The sequence below is a fragment of the Lotus japonicus genome, chromosome 1, assembly GCF_012489685.1.
Source record: "Lotus japonicus ecotype B-129 chromosome 1, LjGifu_v1.2".
Classification (NCBI taxonomy): domain Eukaryota; kingdom Viridiplantae; phylum Streptophyta; class Magnoliopsida; order Fabales; family Fabaceae; genus Lotus; species Lotus japonicus.
In genome coordinates this window covers 97,426,055-97,435,260 of record NC_080041.1, presented here as the reverse complement: position 1 = coordinate 97,435,260, position 9,206 = coordinate 97,426,055, and the positions used below count along the sequence as shown (strand labels likewise).

Genomic DNA, 9,206 nt, shown 5'->3' with positions numbered 1-9,206 from the left:
AATTTTATTTTAATTTAAAATTTATATCAGAATTGTAATAATAATTAAGTAAATTTTAATTTAGAATAAATTATATTAAAATTTAAAGTAGTTTAGTTAAATTTAAAATAGTAGGATAATTATAACAATGCTATTTTAAATTTTAATCAGACTAAAATGTTGTCAAAATTTAAATTCTTCCAATAGACTTACAAAACTAGACAAAGTTTAATTTGAAATTAAAGATAATAACACACTTACCATAATATTTGAATTATAATGTTAAGAAAATTAAAATTCTTTTTTGGTTACAAGAGGAAAGTAAGAAAATTAAAATTCTTTCAACATAATAACACATTAACCTTAAAATTTGAATATGTGGTTAGTCATTAATATGAAAATTTTATTGATTCTAATATACAATGTTCAAGTATGAGGAGTCTTTTTCATGAAGAAATGAGGAAACACAAAATGAAAAGATAAAATACTTTTAAAATTGGTGTATAAATTAAATATGCTGTGAACTAATTAAAAGTAATATTACAATACTAATGTTGACATATATTTTTTGCAAGCGGAAAAAAAAAACTAACACCCCTGTCATTTAGTATAAACCTAGTTACAACATGGGGGAGGTCACCACAATAGAAAAGGATTGCTTTGCTTGTTGGACATCTTTCCAAATTTTCCAGTTTGCGCATTACACCCTCTAGGAACATGGAGAAAAGAAACCTCCCAATTGAGGTGTAGGAGTTGAAGAACGTTAGCAATATCAACATAGAATTGGAACTAAACCCATCCAACCTACCTCAAAAGTTGATTGACCTGAAAGCTATAAAATTCATATTGAACTTTCCTAAAATCCATCTTCTGAAAAAGAGTCAATATGTGCTTGGTGACATGAACTTCTTCTAAGAAATCATCTCACATTTCTCATTTCACAACAAAGTCAAATTTTAGACTTCCCTACGAGTCCTTAGTCATCTCACCACCAATAATGCCACCGAAATTAAGAATACAATTCCCGTCAATGTTGAGCTTGGTCCAAGGGTAATAAGAGGAAATCTAGCAACTAGATTTTCTTATATATATATATGGTGGATCATGTGATCACTATTAGTCATTAATTTGAGATTCTGAACAACTCCAACAATAAATAAATGAACATAGTGGAGCGTCCATGCAACACGATCAAAGACGACATTATTAAAACATCTCCAAATCCACTAAGAATAAGTGATGAAAGCTACAAGGCATGCTTCATGATGAGTAGAAACCAATCCTAAGTATTTCTACTAAAGAAGAGAATGAGAGTTTTGAACATGTTTTGCATGCGGATAATCACTCAAACAATGAAGAATATTCTCAATTGGGAAAGATCATCTTCGACAACCCGATGTGGAGGAAATATTGCACTGAAACCTATACTCGTTGGTAGGCAACCTGTCAAGCACTGCCAACCAGGTAAAAAACTTAACCTTTTCAAGAACACCAATCTTCTAAATAAAGTTCAAGGGGAGGGGAGAATTAGGCTCATTATGTTGGTTGATCAACATAAGTGTCACCAAACCTTGTCTAGGGAATTTACCCAAAGTCCAAGTGTCAATCGTACTTAGAGAAGTGATGATCAAGATGGGAGAAAGTGTGTTTCTTGATCTTAGGCGAATTAGTTGTATGAAATATTAAAGTTCCATGATTAGTTGCTCAAAGATCAACAAACAGAGAACGATGTAGCCAATATGCACAAAAGCCACAAGCTCACATAATCTACCCAACATTATCCAATCTTTATACCATATACTCCCAGACCCATCCTGAATCTAGAAGACAAAGCTAACTTTCAAAGTCTAGAAAGAAAGGATGACACATTTTCAGACAAAGGAACAAGGGCCCTCCGCACATATGAAAATAAGTACTTGCCTTTAAGGTACTTAATATAAATGATAGAGCTTCAAAGGAAATCAATTTGAGGAAAGAGTTTATAGGCCAAATTACTTACCAAAACAATATTCATATGCCTAGAATATTTTACCCTTGATTCCCATGATATTTTGGCATAGTCATACACTTCTAGCTCACCAAATTGAACCTTGTGGTTTCTCACGTCTTTGACCAAATGAAGTTTCAGAGAAGGCTATCGACAAAGTTGTAGATAGACTGGGGTAGCCACATATATATGGAGGGACGAAACAAAAATCTTTGCAATCAAATCCTACCAATTTTGTTTAGAAGCTTCTCCTTCCAAGAGTTGATTCTCCTATTGATGCTTTAAATAATGAAGTGTTCATCTACCTTCTTAGGACTTTCGTGAAGGAATAGAAACCTAAGGTTCTTACCCAGATCACCCGAACATGATATGGAGGAACGATTTCTAAAATTATTTCCTCAAATCCTACTAACTCTAGGAGAACACACAATTCGATATTTTTTAAGATTTCCTGTAAGCCCAGATGTAGCCGAGAAGTCCTCCATAATAGAAGACAAAACTGGAACATGTATAGTAGTGGCATGAAACCATAGATAAGTTTTCATAACCTCTAGATTAAAGTTTACACAAAACATATATTTTTTAAGTTAAGACAAGATATATTTTCCCAAAATAACAAATTGTTGAACCCAAAATTGTGATAGCACATTTTTCCAGAATGACAATTACTTCTTTGTAGTTGTTTTTTTTTTAAGTGAAATGAATATTATAATTAGCAACATGAGTTCAGAACAACTCAAGGCGAGGACCAAAGTACAAAAGATCATACAGTTCATTAGATGCACCCTGAGCTATGCTAAAAAACCACCACCAACCCGCAGAATGACAAAGACAAAATCCCAAGAAAGAGCCTCATTAAAACCTTACTTGGAAAAACCCAGTGGGATAAAAACCAAGAATGGAAAAAGAGTGCTACAATCATGGGAATGCCATTCTGCCACTAATCAAAACCAAAATGTCAAAGTTTATACAAGCTCAGGCCATGTAGCAAAATTCGGAAAAAAAAAAAACATGTCATTTACTGTCAAAACAACAACAGCGAAACAGCCAAAATAACAGTAAACAGCAGCAAGCAAATTCGTACAGCACCAGCAGCTACAACAACAAAAACCAACAACAACATAAATTAACAGCAGCCAAATTCATACAGCAACAGCAAAAAACAGCAACAACAAACTGTAGCAACAACAATGACAGCAACAACAGCAACAACAAAAACAGTAAATTGACACTCCCAAAAACAGCAGGCAAGCAAGTCATCTCCATGGATTAAGTATTCCAAGAAACATCGAACATTTCCATTCCAATCTTTTACCTGCAAACAAAAATATAATTCTGAGGGAAAACACCTTACATCAACACAATTAGAGCCCTGAATAGACCCAAACAGGCTCCTCACAAAAGCAACCTTGCTTTTCTGAAGCACTCATGTTGAGAGGCTTGGAAGCTCATTGTATTTTTGTTGTTTGTGCTTTTTTTATTCGATTGAGATTCTATTTTATTATGTTTATCTACATTCGCTACTAAAATAGGCTGATTGATTTAGAGTCTGAATTAGCGCCGGCCACGTCAAAGAAAAAAAACTCATACGTCTACTTTTTGCAAATTAATGTCGGTTCAAGCGAACGCACCGACCAACATAGTATCCACCCTCCAATGTTTCGGATCAGTAAGTGACTAAGACTAGGATCACCAACCATTTTAGCCTCCGTGAGAGCTTACTCTGTACGTGCCATTTTGCATTGCATGAGGTTTAGCATTGAATTGGCGGACGTTGTGTGTTGCCTCCCTCCACCTCCGCAATTGTCATTGTCGCTGCCTCCCTTCTCATTGCAACAATCATTCTCTTCTTCTAACTCAACCTATCCATCCTCCTCTTTTGCCATCGTCACCCTTTTGTTCTATGTCGGCCGCTATCTCCTCCGCCATTGTCACCCTCTTCTTCCCCTCCCTTCTCCTCGGTGAAGAAAAGTCTCTCCTTGGCTTGGACTAGATTTTGATGAAGTCAAAGACATCAACAAAGAAGAAAAATGTGAATACCATAAAAAACAAGAGTAAAAGATGTCAAAGATTTTAGATAAGGTTCAAATATTTTATTATAGGTCTTTTACCTTTGATAGATGGATATTCAAGATTCAATTTCACTTAAATGCTCTTAAAAACATGCTTAATTAAGAACTTAAATGTTTTCAAAGTTAAAAGATGTATAAACCACACAAATATGCTTTAAAAATCAAGTATACACGTTTTTCAAGCATGATAATTGATTATCAGATTATGTTTAATAGATTACCAGATCGAATATGTTTAATCAATTACTAGATTATGTATAATCGATTACCACATAGATGTAATCGATTACCAGCACGACATAACACATTTTTTCACGAATCAGTAGGTTTTTGAACGTTGTTTAAGAATGGCTTAAATACTCTAAAGGTCCCTGGAATTATATGGTGTACGAAAATAAGTTATTGAAATATTTTTTTCCGATTTCGGATCCCTGAAAATATTTTTTTAATCTAAATAAGTCCCTTCCGTGTTATGTGCTTATGTGGCTATATTTTTACACAGTCATCGATTCCACATGGATTTCTTTTTTATTTTTAATGTTTAGGTGAAATTTTTAACTAATATTTTTATCACACATTATTTATTTTTTAAAAAGTTAAAATCATTTTTAGTTTTTCTAGTTTTAAAAAGTTCAAATTATTCATGTTCAACCCAGAACCCACCACCACCACCCAGAACCCACCCACCACCATCACCGACCTCTCTCCACGCCACCACCAACCCATAACCCTCCTCCACCACCCAGATTCAACTTGTACTCATCTACTTTGTGCCTCTGCATGTTCAAGAACTCTGTTCTGCAGTTTTAACAACAGATTTAGTTCCAACGCTGAGGTCAGATTCAGAAGAGGTTAACATGAGTTTCAAGCAGGTGTTTCCAAACTCCATTGACATTTCAATCATGAAAGAACATTTATCACTTCTTTGTACATGCTCTTTTTTTCAATTTCTCTTTTAATTGCATTCCTGTGGACATTGAGTAATTGTTACGGTTTTTGGGGCGACATTTTTTTGCAATTATTTGTAGCTATTGCAAGCCCCAAACCCATGAATGATACAAAATTTAAGAAAAAGATGGGAAGAAGAAGGTGGGTATCTGAACCACAAATCTCTGTTGCACAAAGACAAAAAAAAAAACCAGAAAGAGGAAGATGAAGAAGAGAAGCCACCGAAACCCAATCCCACCAACACCCACCACACCAAATCATCTTACTCATCAGACCATATTTGCGTCCAAACCTTAGAGCCTCAATGGATCTGCCTCTGGAACCAAACCCCAACTTCATCCTCTTTAGCAAAAGACAACAGATCTCCGACCACCTGTGAGCCCCAAAAAACCCAACAAACAACACCACAACCCAGAAATCCAACTCAAGAATCTTCACCCATAACAGAATCGAGAAGGAAATAGGTTGAGAACAGGGAGGAAGATGAGGAAGAATGAAGATGAATGTGTGCCAGATCTGAAGAGAGGAAGAGTGAAGATGAATAATTTTATTTTGTTCAAAAAAAACTAAAAATGATTTTAAATTTTTAAAAAATAAATAAATACATACATGTGTAATAAAAATATTAATTAAAAATTTCACCTAAGCATTAAAAATAAAAAAGAAATCCACGTGGAATCGATGACAGTGCAAAAATAGAGTCACATAAGCACATAACACGGGTAGGGACTTATTTAGATTAAAAAAATATTTCCAGGGATCCGGAATCAGAAAAAAAATTCAGGGACTTATTTTCGTACGCCATACAATTTCAGGGACCTCCAGAGTATTTAAGCCTTTAAGAATTGTAATGGTTAATATAGTGACCTTCTAGATATGATTGAGAACTTTCTGATAACAAGTTTATACATTTTTTGAAGTGATTTCTTAAATCTCAATATGTTGGGAGTTTTGTCAAACTTGAAAAATCCAGAACTTTAATCCTTTGAGTGTTATTGTTCTAAAAAGCAATATTGAAAATGATTCAATCTTACGAATAGATTCTTAAGCTATTGTAAAGTTATTCTTTTTTAAGAATTAGAGCAATTCTTGCTCCACTATAGGGTTAGGTGAAGATCATCATAGTGTTTGGAAATTGTAGAAAAAAGTCCTTTAAATCAGAGTGATTAAGAGTCCATCAGAGTTTGATGTGTGCTGAGTAAATAAGGAAGTGGTGTGCTTTCTTGAGGGTGTTCTTGAAAGTCTTGGTATGAGTCTTGTGGTGAAAGGGGGATTGAACGTAGATTTCGGGGTGAAGGTGAACCAGGATACATGTGTATGTGATCTTCTTATCCCTTAACTTTTTACTTTTAAAATATCAATATGTGGTTATACTTAATTCCACTCTAGTTTTTAGTTTACGGTTCACTCCCCTCTTAGGTTGTTACCTAGTTTTCACATCCTCCTCTGCCACTATCTTCTTCTCCATTGGCCCCTCCTCCTCCGCCACTGTCATCCTCTTCTTCTCCCTTAGTCCCTCCTTCCACCTCCTTCTTCTCAGTCACTGTCACCCTCTTCTTCTATGTCGCCCCCTCCCTCCTCCTCCTCCATTGTTACCCTCTTCCTCTCTGTCTGCCCCTCTCTTCCTACACACCACCTTCATCATCATCTTCTCCCTCAGGCCTTTCTCGGTCAATATCATCATTTTCTTCTCCCTCCTCGACCCCTTTCTCCTCCTTATTCTTCATTTTGTTGCGAATAAAAGTGTCAAAATGATATTCTTATCTGCAACAAAATGAGTATTTTGCGATCTTTAAAACTATCATTATTCTTAAATTATACGAAAGTGAGAAGAAGAAGAAGAAGAAGGAGAAGAAGAGGAGAAGAAGATGAGGAGGACATGTGAGTAAGATGGTATGCAACTCCTCTGTGTTATTCTGTTTTTTCTTTCTATAAAAAACACTTTACCAACGACTCAATGTCGGTAATAGCGATATTTTACGACGTTGGGCCGTTGGTAACAAGGAGTCGATAATTCAATGTTTTCTTATAATGAATAGATAACCAAACATCATATAACTATTAGTTCATTGATCCTTAGTGTTCATTCACACCTGAAATTCTCCCGCGTGGAGAGATATAGGAAGAGAAGAGAGAGAAACGAGAGTTATGATGAGTGATTTAATAGGAAAATAAGAGAGATAGAAAACGAAAGATGGCGGAAAGGTGATGGAAGTAAAAATGAAGTGAGAATGAATGAATTAAAATCCGTACACCAAAATAGTGTAGACACTTAGAGTGACATAGAAAAAGAAAAAAGACGAGTGATATATTTGATATATAGTGTGAGATAAGAGACAACCCAAAAATTAATTGTGTTTGTGACTGTTGATACTATTTTGTGGTCTACCAACCGGGACCGATTTTTTAAGAGGTAGCAATTGCCCGTATATGAAAATATTAAATATATGTTCACCTTATCAATGTTGTGAAAAACTAGATTCTACGTAGAATCGGAGAGGGGGTTCAAAATCGTATAATCGTAAATTGAATCGTAAGATTCTACCATAAATAGAAAAACAAAAAAATAGCATTGATATCTTGTAAGTCACATCATTTAACAAAAATTGGAATAAAAGTTCATCAGATTAACATCCATATAAGTCATAATCTCAATCCAAAATCATAAGAGTACTAGAACATGAAATTAAAAGATGAAACAGAGACGTTGAAGAATGAAGGAAAACAAAGATGTTGAAGAATGAAGAGAAAACATAAGAAGAAGAGACCTAGATAGAGACTACAGAAAACAGAGCATGAATGTGTGATTCAATTCACTCTACTATGAGTGAATTAAATAGGCAATTAGAGGCATGAAAACGGTCACATGGGTTGATTTTTCAAAATATACAATCAGTTATTAATTCTTGTCAATTAACCATTCAAATTTGGCAACTACAATCAATTAGAGCTTCAATTTCGAAATCCCCTAAATGCTGGGTGGTGGGTTGTTTTTTCCACAAAGTCAAAAAACTCTCTAGTTTCCCCAATTTTAGGAATCAGCTTCAAAAATTAAAAAAATACTAGAATCGTAAGATTCAATAGGATTTTACGATTTTACGATTAAAATCTAAGATTCTACGGGATTCCACCAAAAAAAGATTTTGCATACGTTTTGAATCGGAACAGTGCTGCAAAATCGCAAAATCTTATAGATTTTGCTAACAATGCACCTTATCTCCAAATATATCTCTGTTTCTTCAAAGGGAGAGATAACAATCAGAACCAGCCATGGATCTGCTACTGATTACCTTAGTTTGTGCAACCACTATTACCTTCATCCTTAGATTACTATACATTCAAACCCAAAATTCCTCCAAGCTTCCACCAGGGCCACGCCCATATCCTATCATAGGAAACATCTTAGAACTTGGCAAATCCACACATAGCACTCACCAAACTCTCAAAGATTTATGGACCCATCATGACACTGAAACTAGGCACCGTACCAACCATAGTCATCTCTTCTCCACAATTTGCCAAACAAGTGTTACAAGAGAATGGCCAAACCTTTTCTAGTAGGATAGTCCCACATGCAGTTCAAGCAGATGAACAAATGCTCAGCTGTGTGGCTTCCCCCATTAGCTAAGTGGAGGAACCTTAGAAGAGTATGTGCCACAAAAGTATTCTCCACACAAATGCTTGACTCCACAAAAGTTCTTCGTCAAGAAAAGCTGAAAGAGTTGTTAGATTTTGTAAAGGAGAAAAGCAACAAAGGTGAGGCTTTGGATCTTGGTGAGGCTGTTTTCTCAACTGTCCTCAATTCAATTTCAAACACTTTCTTCTCTGTGGATCTGTCGCACTCTACATGTGATGAAAAGTCTCAAGAGTTTAAGAATATTATCTGGAAAATCATGGAATATGCTGGAAAACCCAACGTTGCAGATTTCTTTCCTATTCTTCGTCCACTTGACCCACAGGGTGTTCATGCCAAGATGTCCAATTATTTCATGAAATTATTGAAGATTTTTTATGGTATTATTAAAGAAAAAATGTGTTCAAGAACTGAGTCCAAGGTTTGCAATGATGTGTTAGATTCACTTCTTTGCAATAATGTCGAAGAAACTAGTTCTCCGCTGAGCTGCAAAGAGATAATGCATTTGTTTATGGTTAGTACTTAAATTTCCTATCCTTACAATTCATGAATTACATAGTTCTTATTTTTTTTCTTAGCCATTATA

General features: G+C 35.0%; 1 pseudogene; it reads left to right on the top strand.

Annotated features, from left to right (window-relative positions):
- Window positions 1-8,256: 8,256 nt before the first annotated feature.
- Window positions 8,257-9,206, top strand: LOC130728175 (cytochrome P450 76T24-like; annotated as a pseudogene).